The 12808-nt window shown below is 41.7% G+C and overlaps 1 protein-coding gene across 11 annotated transcripts in view; it reads right to left on the bottom strand.

Annotated features, from left to right (window-relative positions):
* The window catches only part of HERC1 (HECT and RLD domain containing E3 ubiquitin protein ligase family member 1), a 210961-nt gene extending 205750 nt beyond the window's left edge, over nucleotides 1–5211 (bottom strand). For 10 of the 11 annotated variants that reach the window (XM_027553788.1, XM_027553796.1, XM_027553790.1 and 7 more), the window contains exon 1: nucleotides 4010–4163. The gene's annotated coding sequence lies outside the window, so the exon portion shown is untranslated. Of the gene's footprint in view, nucleotides 1–4009; nucleotides 4164–4357 lie in introns of those variants that run through there. The other variant, XM_027553787.1, reaches the window with a different exon arrangement.
* Nucleotides 5212–12808: the final 7597 nt, after the last annotated feature.

Genomic DNA, 12808 nt, shown 5'->3' with positions numbered 1-12808 from the left:
CCTAGGAGAAATGATACCTTAGTGAACATACCCAGCATTCAGGTCTTGATTTAAATTCTGGTCTCCAATAAAAGGAGTTGATTTCAGGACAGATACAAGGAAAATTACAAGATGAGCAAAGACTATAGCCTGTGGTGCCAGAGTATAAGGAAGTACTAAAACAAGGGTGGAGGCCAACTGGAATGAGTTCCTAATGGCCAAAACTGGAAGAATCTGAGCAACAAAATGATGACACTATTGGATTAGAATCTTTAGAATATATATCCATGAAGTCACACTCATCAAAATAGATAATTTAACAAATGAGGAAGGGACATCTCTTTCAGGAATGAGGGAAGTACAAAATCACCGGCAGGAAAAATATCACAATAATAACTGCTGCAGAGGATATATACCAATGGTTGCTAAAATCAGTGGGAGAAAATTTGAGGAGAAACAGTGTATCACATAGTCTCAAACTATCTCCCCTAAGATTATGTATCAACTACAAAAAGAAGAAAAGTAACTTTATAGTGGAGAATACAGCAGAGTTCACCTTAAGCAATCAAGGTTAAAATATCACTAGCAATAAGACACATCAACACCATGTACCCTCTAATATCATGCACTGAGGACACATCCCCTCTGTAGTTTTCTTGCAAACATACAGGACCTCAATCTCAACATACAAAAAACATGACAAACCCAAAATGAGAAAAATTATATAAAATAATGGGCTAGTACTCATCAGAAATGTCAAGGTCACGAAAGAAAAGGAAAAACAGAGGAACTGTCACAGATCGGAGGAGACGACACGAGAAAGATGTAACAACTAAATGAAATGTGGGATCCTGGATTAGATCCTGGAAGAGAAAAAAAAAAAATACACTGGGGAAAAAACAGGTGACATTCAAATAAAGTCTGTAATTTAATTAATAATATTTCACCAATGCAAATTTCCTGGGTTTGATCATTGTTATGTAAGCCCTCAACAGTAAAGGATGCTATGTGAAGGGAATCTGGAACCTTTTGTACTATCTTTGCAACATTTCTATAAGTCTAACATCATTTCAAAATAAAGTTAAAAATAAATGTGATGTGTGTGTGTGTGTGTTCAGTCATGTCTGACTCTTTACAACCCCAATGACTACAGAGCCCACAGACTATAGCCCACTAGGCTCCTCTGTCCACGGGATTTTCCAGGCAAGAATACTGGACTGGAGTGCCAGTTCCTCCTCCAGGAGATCTTCCTGACCCAGAGATCAAACCTGTGTCTCCTTTGTCTCCTGCAATGGCAGGCAGGTTCTTTATCACTGAGCCACGTGGGAATCTCAAAAGCTAAAAATAAATAAAGTCCATCAATGGATCATTTTATGCAACTGTCTTAATTCCTTGCTCAGGGATCTCACCTGGAATTTAACATTCCCATTAATTTAAAGGGTCCAGTAAGTGACAGCAGAAGAAACTAAAATCATAAAAATCAGATCTAGCATCTAAAAAGTAAATTACCTACTTTATGTTTTTTTACAACTTCTACACTTTTTAGTCAAAAAAAATCTGCTGCTGTTGCAACTTTACTGGCTTTGCAAACTCCTTTTAAAATGACCAATTTCTACATTTTTAGTATCATGATAATCTGCAGCGTGTACCCATAATAACACATTCGTCTGTTAAGTCAAAGTTTTATTTTCATAGAAAATTATCAATAGATTATAGTAAGTTCGTTACTTATTATTACACAGTTGTCCAACCACAAAATACAAGCTTTTTTTCACAAATTAATTTGCTTTTATCCTAATACAAACTTTTCTCCACATCCTAAACCACAAAGTCATCAATTTTGTTATTTTAAGTTCTGAAAATCTATATTTTAAAAAACCAGCTGTTCAATGTATGTAGTCTTTTCTAACAAATTTCAAATATTGAGTAATTTAGTCTTTTTCTAGGAAAAAATGCTTAGGACATTAGAATTCCATTGTATTTATTATTTGCATCCTCTACTAACCAAACCAGCCTAATCAAGTCTTCTGAAATTGCTTCAATCAAATAAGATTTTCATATGTTTATATAATATTAACAAAGAAGTTAAGTGACATGTTAACACTTGCTTTCTCCTCCACACACCACCAGGATGGCTGCATTGGGAATGGAATACATGACCAGCAAATGAATGGGTAAGCGTCACATGCAAACAGCATAACTAGAAATTTAAGAAGCAAAGTGATAAGAGCTTAGGGAAAGCAAAATTCATAAAAAGTTTAGAATTATAAGAGGCCTTAATAGGTCACTTAATCCATTCCAATGACAACCCCAAATAGATGACAATCTATCCTACTTTTAAAAGCATCCAGTTTCAACATCCCTAGATGTCTCCTTCTGCCATATACAACCATCACGTGACCTGAGGGAATTATTACAAGACTATTCTTTGCTCCACCTAATGCTTTCTTTCCTCAAATAATATAACAATACATTTTAATTTACTTCCAAGATTTACCAACGTGTACAGGTACTTAATACATGTGTGTGTATATACACACACATATATGCATACAGACACCTAGGATACTCAGTTTTGCTTGCATAAACACTAACTAAAATCTACATAGTCAAAGGCACACGTCCAACACATTCCAATCACAAAAGCACTATGAAACATACAATGTCACCCAATGATTTTGGTCTAAAAATAACCAATGGAAGTCAATTTTATAAAACCTTATGGTAAACAGGTTTCTTCCCACCATTAATAATCAAAGTTAATTTGCTTTTCACAAACACTACTCCTTTACAGCACCGTCACCACAGGCATGATTGTAACAACACATATGTACTAGATCAAGTTGATAATAATTTTTAATGTTTTATTTTTCAAGAGCATTTAGCGAACAATCATTTTGGAAGAGGGCCCAATGAAAGAAATAGTGATGATACAGTACAGCCAGTGCTAATGAAGAAATAGCCAGTTTTAATCAAGCAAGCCTAAGAAGTGACTCAAATAAAACAAAACAGTTTTGCAAGTCCCAATCAAGGATAAGCCAAACACTATTTGAAAAAATTAAAGTGTCTGTTAGGAAACAAACCAGAATGTTAAGCTTGACATGCTACCTCTGGAAATGGAACTACAAGGATAGGTTAGTTTGCTCAGATTTGGTATTCCCTGTTTCCTGAGTATCCTTATTTTCTACAGTATAACAGAAACCGTTTTTCAATTAAGGCAAAGTCCGTCCCTGTGTTTTACAGCTCTCTACGATGCACAGCATGTCTTTTACATAACCTACTGGGAGAGGTGGGAGGTGGTATCAGCTCTGGTCCTCCTCGTGTCTCCCATGAACCTGCCACCCATCACAAAAAAGGTTTCACCATGTTCTTTGAGACAGCTCCTGTCATCATCCTCCTCATCTCACCCCAGAGACTTAACAATGCATCTCTTCTCCTCTCCCTGTAGCAGAAGCTTTATAAATTATGAGGCGGAAGATTCGGAGAAAGGTTTACCAGATGATGAGCCTTCCCCACCCAAGAGGCATAGAAAAGGGTTGAAAGGCACGTCGTCCCAACCTCCACCCCTCAAAAGGGAGAGGATAACGGTGAGCACCGGGGTCGCGGCTCTCCTCGGATCCCGAGAAGGAGTCGGGCCGCCACTCCACCCCACCCCACCGCCCGCCCCGGTCCAAGCCCTGGCCGGGGGCGGGGCTCTCGTTAGCGGATAAAGGGGTGGGGAAGGTGGTCAGCGATGCGACCACCGAGGACCGAGGGACAGGTAGCAAGCCGCTGGAGGGGCGGGTCCCTCCGCCCTCTGGGGTCGGCGGCTCGGCTTCTAACGCGGCTCTGCAGGCGCCTGGGAGGCAAGAGGCCTCAGGGGGCAGGGGAGCCGCACCGCGCCAGGAGAGTTTCCTCAGGCCTCCGCTGGCCGCCCACCCGGGACCCCGGCGGCCCCTCTCGGCGGTGGCTCCCGAACGGCTCCGGCCGGCCATGCCGGGCCGGCGGGACGCACGCACAGGCGGCCAGGAGAGCAGAAAGGAGGCGTTACCATACGCGGCTCCAGAGCTGACGGGGGTGGGACAGGGCTCCGGCGACCCGCGGCAGCGGCTGCGGTGGCCGCGTCCTTTATTTTTGCTGCAGCAGCGGCGACTTGTCAAAGGGAAAGACGTAAGAGGCGGCGGCAGCGGCGGCAGGCGAGTCTCGCGGCACTTGGGCGGAACTCTCGCGCAGTTTGGAGCCCTCGCCCCGCCCACCAGGCCCAGCGCGGGAGGCGAGAGCGACTGGGGGAGGAGCGCACGGGCGAGGTTGCTGGAGGACGGCAAAAGGGACGGAGATTTAATGGATGGGGGTGGGGAGCTTAGCTTCTGGGAACACCCCGCCGCGGCGCAGCTCTCACCTTTCAGCCCTCGCGGAGTCTGCACTCCTCGGATTCCGCCTATGAACACAGTTAGGAGCGTTTCATAAAGGGCGATGAGGAGTACGGGGGTGGCCAGCGCTCCCCCTTTTCCTCGTGGTGGGCGTGGAAGACCCCTCCGCCCCGCCACCTGGTGCTGCGGGATGGAGGAACGCCGGGAAAAACTGGCTGCAGGGGCTGGGCGGGCACACCCCTTTATCTCGGACGCGCGCGACGCGCTCAGTGTGCTTTATCTCCCACGACAACCAGCTCAAGACTTCTGGCCGGTCAGGTTCAGTCACGTGAAAGCGTTTCACTTGACTGAGTTCTAGCTTATTATTCGTGTCTTTGCGCTGCAGGAATGCCAAAACCCCGCAGACGCTGGGGCCTGCGAGGACTCTTATTTTTTTTTTTTTTTTCTCCTGAGCAACACGGGTAAATTATGACCTTGATCTCGACCTCTACAATGAAGTCTTCTGAGTGAAAGGTCCGTGACTGGCTTAGTCATCACTATGTCCCCCAGCACCTAACACCGGTCCAGGTGCTCATTAAATTGTCTAATGGCAATACCTGGCCGCTTCTTCCTTCTGTACCTGTTCTTACTCCAAGACTGCATTTTTAGTCATCATCCTGGTATCCTTCATTGGAAATTTTCTAACAAGCACCAATATGTGTCACTGACTAAGATCATGGAGCCGATCTTTGCCCTCATATGAGGAATGTACAACATACAGGCCATGTAGGTGTCACTAATGTAAAAAAATTGTGGTATAGGCAGAAAAGGGAGTGCTTGTCCCGTGGCTATATGGGAAGCAGTTTAGCCCAAGAGTTACTTAACTGTCAAATAATTTATCTCACTGTCAGACATAGGTGAGAGGGAATTCTGAAGTCCCACTCACCAGGTATGTGACTTTGGACAAGTTTCTTGAGCTCTCTGAACCTCAGAGGGCCTTTATCTGTTAACTCATAATGTTAGTTCTTATTATCACAGGGTGTCTGAAGAATAAAATATATATAAATCTCTTGACATTAATCATTAAATGCTAAGCCTTATTGTGTGTATAACTTTTAAGTTTCTATCTGTGAAATATATGACTATTTCTGGTAAACTAGATGTGAGGGAGTGGGTATCTGTGAAGTGATGTCATTGTTACCAGTGCTTTATGATCTGGGTATTGTGTGTAAAGCAGAAACAAGATTAACAAGTTCCCTTGCCAGCTTCATGTTAGCTTGTTGATGATGTAGGCATCAGTGCCACTCAAAGCATCCCATGACATTCCATTTTTCTTGGATTTGTAAAACTTCACTAGAACTCCACTTATTTTAAAGGCAAATTGAGACATTCCCTCCTTTGCCCTCTCCTTAGCTTCCCCCCTCAGGACAGTGTGGAAAGGAGAAAGGGATACAATTGACTCCAATTGCATACAATTATGAAATACAAATAATATCAGCAAGTAAGCCCTGAATTCCTTCCACCCTCACCTTCATCACTCCCCCCCTTTCTTGGCCACTCTTAAATAATCAAATCAACATCTGCTAGGGACTTCGCCAGTGATCCAGTGGCAGGGGGCCTGGGTTCGATCACTGGTCAAGAAACTAGACTAAAAATTTTTCATGCCAAAACTAAAAGATCCCATATACCGCAGTGAAGATCAAAGATCTGATGTGCCACAACTAAGACGTGGTGCAGCCAAATAAATATTTTTTAGAAACAACAACAAAGAAAAATATCTACTGAAGTCTCATAATCAGCATCATACTCCAAATTCTACCAGTTGATTTTATTCAAATTTCCCCTGGAGAAAAATGTTGCTGATGAGGGGGTGGGGTCATGGGGAGTTGGTGGAAATAAAGGGAACTGAAAACCAAGGCCTCATCTTTGTAGGCTCCTGCCTGATCTTGGAGCTACACACTCTGACCACCACAACCAGCTACATCTTTTCTCACACACACATCATCCCCATCTCATACCATGTACTCCACAACCCTACAACTCAACTAGGAGGTCCCAGATAGAGGAAGTGGAAAATCAACAGAAAAATACATTTTTTTCATCTTTCATCTGTATATGGGGAATATGATACGAAGAGCTGACTCATTTGAAAAGACCCTGATGCTGGGGAAGATTGAGGTCAGGAGGAGAAGGGGACGACAGAGGATGAGATGGTTGGATGGCATCACTGACTCAATGGACATGAGTTTGGGTAAACTCCGGGAGTTGGTGATGGACAGGGAGGCCTGGCGTGCCACGGTTCATGGGGTCGCAAAGAGTCGGACACGACTGAGCAACTGAACTGAACTGAAATAAAAAGTGGAGCTAAGTCACAGGTGAAAGCAACTAACAGGAGGCAGAACAGGGAGAAAGTTGAAAGGATTCAGGGGGTAAGTTTGTTTTGGGCTCCAGAGAAGGAATCCACAATCGTGAGTCCTGGTGTCTTCTGAAATTGCGGCTTATCTGCCCTCAGTTTACACAGCCTTTCTGAATCTCCTCTAACATCTGTAAATAGGGCCAATAATGGATATCTTACCTGCCTTGGGGTATCATGGGAGTCGAATAACACAGGAAAGTACTTGTAAGCCTAACTCTGCAGATATGATGCATTATTTTCATTCGTTCATTTAACAGATCTTTGTTGAATGCCTATCATAAATCAGGCACTTGTGCAAGACTCAGAATATACTAAGTTGAGCAAGCTTTAATACCTACCTTCAGTGAGCTTATGGTGTAATGGGAGGGGGAAGGGAAGGGAGTTGATTAGTATAATACAGTGTGAGGAGACTCCAAGTGACAAGGGTATGGGGGGAAGGATTGAGAGGAAGGAAAGGGCTGAAACACATCCTGGAGAAGGTTTTTTAAGCCTAGCACACATCTTGAGGATCCAGCCCATTTCCTAAAGAGCAATTCATAAATCAACTCCAAAATAACTTGAAGAAATTGCTGTGTTGTGGGTTGTGAATTTTGCTTTGTTCTAATAAAACTCACATCTCCTAAACAATTAGAAAAGAGCCTTTGATGTGGAGTCATTGTATATACCCATTAGTTTTGAAGAAAGATGGAATTAATGGAGGGAAAAATCAGTGGTATCTTCATTAGAAACATTTTGTTCTTACAGCTTCTGTTTAAATACCAAAGAAGGAGAATACATTCCCCTTTAGTACTTGGTCTCCAGGAGTTTCCTTCAGCCAGTCTTTCTGATCCAAGCAATACTGCCTATCAGAAAAGCTTTTCCAAAATGTGAAAACAATACCTTATTTGTATGTGTTTCTGTGTATTCCACTTTTTTTTTTTTAACAAAAAGACTGAGATAGATATCAGCACTATCCTTAATCATGTTCCAAGAGAGTGTATATATTACTCAATTATTTCTCACATTTATTGGTGCCTACTGTGTATAAGACTTCATGCTGAAACTATAGGCTGTATGAAGCAGGTCCATGCCATTTGGGTCCTGAAAAGTGAAAATGGAGATAAATGTCCATGAAAAGATAGCTAAACTACCAACAATGTGGATTCCACTCCCCTGTATTTTTTGTTGGTGGAATGAGCAAAATTGTAAAGTTAGACACCCAACTTCTGAAACTCATTTACCTTACCACTCCACAAGAGAAGCAGGATCCAAAGGAAGGGTGAGATATTTATTGCAAGTTGATATTTATAGATGTATGATAGATATTTTAGTAGGTCCTCTGGAATACATCATTCTTTAAACAGTATAACCCATTGCAACTTTCTCTGGGTACTCATAAAATTGGAAACTGACCAAACCCAAGGACTAATTAAATTATTCTGGAAGACAGAGACTTGCATGGAACAAACAAAATCAGCAATCAATAAAAAGCAGTATGATTTGAGCTAAAAGATTGTGCAGAAAATAAATAGTCTCAAAAAAGAGATTTCTAGACAGAACTTCACCCTGGAGCTGATAGCTAAATAGAAAAAGTTACATATTCTGATAATAATGTATTCTCAAAATACCAACCTCCAGGTCACAAAAGTTGCCTAGAATTTTTTTAAGTGTATCTACTGAGAACACACTCCGTACCTATTTTCTCCCACTCAGTACATCTTTTCTCCCTAATGAATCATTGATCTGCCAAAGAGGTTTCAAGGGAAGCAGGGATACTAAAAATAGGGCCACAAGTTTGACAGGTAGTTCTTTTGGAAATGGAGTCCCTTGTCATTGAGTGCAAACTTTTCAGAGTTCCCACTAGAAATTCACATTCTAAGTGAAATATCACCTAAAACAGGACCATCCATTATCTCACCAGTATTCACTGACCTCATTAGTTTCTTTAGGCCATAATTCAGTTACCATTTTTAGGTAAATTAGCTTATTTTTACAAGAGTTTGTGAGTGTTGTTTCATCAAAACACAACTGCCTGAGGCAGACAGTTTTTCTCACTCAGCAGCAGGGAATGGAACATTCATCCTGAGGAAAGAAAATGAAGCTACAGGGGGGAAAGGGTGCCTCCATTGAGAAGGGAAGAAGTATATAGTGCTCCCCATACCAGACACTATGGTAGCACAGTGGGAATAAGATGAACAATGCATATCTTTGTTCTAGAAAGAAAGTAGTAGAGGGGAAGTATATACAAATAATTATAACACAAGTTATTAATAGAAAGTTCTGAATACTATAAAAGAAAGTGACAGAAACTTGCTGCCTGAACTTGTTTGGCAAAGAAAAGGAGAAGAATTAGCTTAATGAATCCAAAAAAATGTCAAAAGTCAAAATCAGGTGGTGGGGGACAGTAAACCGAGGCTTCGGGAACTTGTAGAACCAAGAACTTCAGCACCACCAGAATTCCCTTGCTGCATCTTTGCTTCCCTTGTTGCATTGGCTTCAGTTTCTTTCAAGACTGACTTTCTTCATATATCAGAAAATACAGCACCCCCAAGTTTTCCACCTTACTATTTCCACCATTAGAAAGGGACTATCATTCTTAATTCAAGTTTGAAATTAAGAGAGAAAACGTGCTGATTGTCCAGGCTAGGATCAGTGCCCTTCCCTAGGATAATCCCAGGGGGCCAAGAGGAAGTACAGGGTATGACATAGATATACATCTTAGTATTCGCTAATGGTTTGAGAAGTGGGAGATGTGTGTGGAAAAGCAGCTGAGTCTTGTAAGGCTATGCTCTGGGAACTGGCAAGACTGAAGTTAGCATCTATACAAGGAGCAGATCAGGAGATCAGGAAGGGAAGAACTGTTTTGGCCCAAAATCATGGTGAACATTCACTGGACTGTCAGGCTAACACAGGGTTGAAACTTTGGTCCTTGTTCCAATTGATTAGTGCTTTGTTATTTCAAACAAGATGCTGTAAAACAGAATGGATCTCTCACATTGACTTCGTACATCACATAGTGAGATTTGGGATCCTTCTTCAGCCTTCTAGCTGGATGACTTTAGGTGAATATCTTAACCAACCTGAGCCTGAATTTCTTCACTGAAAATAAAAGTATAAGGACAGCTAACATCTATTGAGGGAAGGCCCTGGTGGTTCAGTGGTAAAAAATCCAAGTGCCAATGTAGGAGATGTGGGTTTGATCCCTAGGTTGGGAAGATCCTCTGGAGAAGGAAAATGCAACCCACTTCAGTATTTTTGCCTGGGAAATCCCATGGATGAGTTGCCGGGCAGGCTATATATAGTCCATGGGGTCACAAGAATCTGACTCGACTTAGGAACTAAACCAACACCAGCATCATTTACTGAATCTAAGTGCTCTAAGCACTTTTCAAACACGATTTCATCTAATCCTCAGAACAACCCTAAAGGGCTCTATAAATATGTGATAGAAATCCCCACTCACAGGATTATTGTAAAGATTAAAGAAACCATGTAAGTTGCAGAGCCCATTTGCCTGGCACACAGCCAGTACTCAATAAATCATTATTTTTAACTGTTTCCCAGAAAAGGAAACTCCCCTCATTTCCTGATTGCCTTGGGCACCAAAAGCTGATATTTTGAGAAAACAGAAAACAAACTAAGGGAAGAACTCTATGACCCCTTATCTCTGACATAGAGAGGGTTAGTTAGGCTTGACTTAATGGGGCTAAAATAGGCCAGGAAGAGAAATACTATAGAATACTAGAAAGTAGGATATTGAGAAATGTCGTCGTAGAATACCAACTGAAAGGACTGGGCTAATCTTCTCTTTCTTTCTATTTAAAAGGATAAAATTTCCCCTCTAAAATTTCATCTATATTGCTGATCTAAAGAGCCATTTGAAGTTTTTCTTCTCTTTGTCTTAAATGTTGTCAAATGACTGGGATTATTCAACTAAAGGAAGAAACTAATATTCACTGAGAAAAACCAATGTGCTTGGGCTCTCTACTGAGCTCTTTAGATAAATTAATATCTTTTACTTCCACCACCATCCAGTAAGGCGAGTATTTTCTCTGCATTATATAGATAAGGAAACTGAGGCTGACAATTTAGAAGTGACTTGGTGCAGGTCACCAGCTGGAATACAAACACAGTTCTGTCCAACATCAAAGCCTAGAATACAAAATAGTAAGTCCCAGGACTTCCCTGGTGATCCAGTGGCTAAAACTCCATAATCCCAATGCAGGGCATCCAGGTTCAATCCCTGATCAGGGACCTAGATTACACATGCTGCAATTAAATCCCAGTGCAGCCAAATATAAATAAATAAATAAAATAGTAAGTCCCACTTTCTTGCCAGAGAGAGATGTTCTAGGCATGGATACTGCCAAAACCTGAGAAAAAACGGTGAAATAATAGATGCTTCTCAACTTCTCCTTCCCCTACCCTTTCTCCCATGGCCATCTTCCTCTTATTTTTGACAACACCTGGGCTCCAGGCTGTCTCCTCATCAAAATGTATTGTGTCTGTCCTTTCCTACACTTTACCATAGCAGTATTGTGTCCTAAAGTGTGCTCATCTCTCTAGTTAACATATCTGCATTCTAAATTGGGCTTTCTGGGAGTATGGCAGTAATATTAAGAAATAATTTTTTAAAAAAAAAGAGAGAAATCAAATGATGGAAATTTCAGCAACTGGAAGAGGGGACTGAATCAGACCAGACAAGTAGGCCTCTGAGAGCTCCCCAGGTTGTGCTACATAACTCTTCAGCCCACCTCACACCCCAGCTGTGAGTTCCCTGAAAGCTGAGCCTGGGGCTGTCATGTGCAGTGCCTGAAAGTCAATAAATACATAATGAATGAATAAATGAAAGATACCTGAAACACATGACTTCCCCTTACTTCAGACCAACCCAATGAACGTGCCAGCTGTTCGGGTGACAGGATCTTCTTCCTCCTTTGGCAGAAGATTCCTTCCCATCTCCTCCCTCAGTGAGCTTTGCCAACTTCAAATGGGACTACAATGAAACATGTCTTAGGGAATGACAATGGGCTCCACCGTTATGAAATATGGAATAAAGCTTTCAAAAGCACAAAGAGAATGAAGAACAGGTTTGCCTGTGTGTGGCAGTGAATGTGAGTTACTGCAGACAGTTGAAACCAACACCAAAAATCCAACAGGATTATCAGTTTCTTGAGAAATATTCAACAAAGACTAGTCAAGATCCTTTTGACTTGTGGATGGACTCCTGGTTGCAAACCAAAGCAGTAGAAATAAAAAGGGACTTTACTGATTCATATAACTGAAGATTTCATGGGTATATCAATCTTAAGGAATGGCTGGACGCAGGTAATCAAACAAGATCATTATGGAATTTAGTCTCACATTCCGTCTTGAGACCCTGCATTCTTCCCGGGTGGCTTCATTCCCAAAGTAGCTCTCTGCATATGGAAAGAATCATGACACCTAATAGCCCCAGAAATGGTAGGGACCTAACAGAAGCAGAAGATATTAAGAAGAGGTGGCAAGAATACACAGAAGAACTGTACAAAAAAGATCTTCATGACCAAGATAATCACGATGGTGTGATCACTCACCTAAAGCCAGACATCCTGGAATGTGAAGTCAAGTGGGCCTTAGGAAGCATCACTATGAACAAAGCTAGTGGAGGTGATGGAATTCCAGTTGAACTATTTCAAATCCTGAAAGATGATGCTGTGAACGTGCTTCACTCAATATGCCAACAAATTTGGAAAACTCAGCAGTGGCCACAGGACTGGAAAAGGTCAGTTTTCATTCCAATCCCAAAGAAAGGCAATGCCAAAGAATGCTCAAACTACCGCACAATTGCACTCATCTCACACGCTAGTAAAGTAATGCTCAAAATTCTCCAAGCCAGGCTTCAGCAATATGTGAACCGTGAACTTCCTGATGTTCAAGCTGGTTTTAGAAAAGGCAGAGGAACCAGAGATCAAATTGCCAACATCTGCTGGATCATGGAAAAAGCAAGAGAGTTCCAGAAAAACATCTATTTCTGCTTTATTGACTATGCCAAAGCCTTTGACTGTGTGGATCACAAAAAACTGTTGAAAAATCTGAAAGAGATGGGAATACCAGACCACCTGAC

Source organism: Bos indicus x Bos taurus, chromosome 10 (genome assembly GCF_003369695.1).
Source record: "Bos indicus x Bos taurus breed Angus x Brahman F1 hybrid chromosome 10, Bos_hybrid_MaternalHap_v2.0, whole genome shotgun sequence".
Taxonomy (NCBI): Eukaryota; Metazoa; Chordata; class Mammalia; order Artiodactyla; family Bovidae; genus Bos; species Bos indicus x Bos taurus.
The sequence above is the reverse complement of the archived record's forward strand: the minus strand, read 5'-3'. Positions and strand labels throughout refer to the sequence as shown.